We start from the raw sequence: 923 nt of genomic DNA on the forward strand, positions 1-923 counted from the left end.
CTTGAGCAGCCAATATGAAACCTTCACTCTCTGCTTTTAGCCCTGAGCTTCGTAGCCATTGATGCGTGCGTTTCTGGTCGATATCAGCTTGTTTGCTACGAGCCACATATTATTATTATTATTATTATTGAGTGAGAGAGCGGCGCATGCCATCAAAGTGACACTGGGGTAAAATATACGAAGACCATTATACCCATCATGACTACCCATTTGATACGGGTACACCAGGTACATACATCACAACCATATGTGCGCGGCATGGTGATCTCGTATCAAGATAAACAGTGCATGACCTTGCAGGTGGGGGCCCAGTTAGAATTTTCTTCAGGTTCAATAGCCCATTCCGCTCAAAAGATTCCTGAATACCTTTCGCGTTCTAATGTGCGGGAACATGTTAAAAATATATATTGACCCTTGTTGCTTAGCCCTAGATCCGCTCTTATCGATCAGATCTATGATTGGAGGGGTTCTAGTCTTGAACAATCCACATAATTTATTACATTACCCCTCATGCATCATTATCATCATCACGACCATCATCATCATTATGATCATCACCATCGTCGTCATCATCATCATCATCATCATCGTCATTTCTTTTTCTTTTAACTCAGATTTTGCTCTAACTCCTGGAATCTTACATTTTGTTCTGTATTCTACATTTCCTTGTTTTGGTGATGGTTGGTAATTTTTCTGTTATAGTTCTTTTCTCTATTTTACATATGCCCACATATATCCTATCGCTCAGTTTTTTTGCCCCCTCATTTCTCTCCTTATTGATTTCAATGCGACTGACACAGCTAGATTAAGTGATCCTGTCAAAAGGTGCCGAAGTCGCACTAATATTTAGCTGATAGGTGATGTAGAGAGTTTGGGATTTCACCAACGTCTGTTTTGTTCTCTCTCTCTCTCTCTCTCTCTCT

Source organism: Octopus bimaculoides, chromosome 2 (assembly GCF_001194135.2).
Source record: "Octopus bimaculoides isolate UCB-OBI-ISO-001 chromosome 2, ASM119413v2, whole genome shotgun sequence".
NCBI classification, from domain to species: Eukaryota; Metazoa; Mollusca; class Cephalopoda; order Octopoda; family Octopodidae; genus Octopus; species Octopus bimaculoides.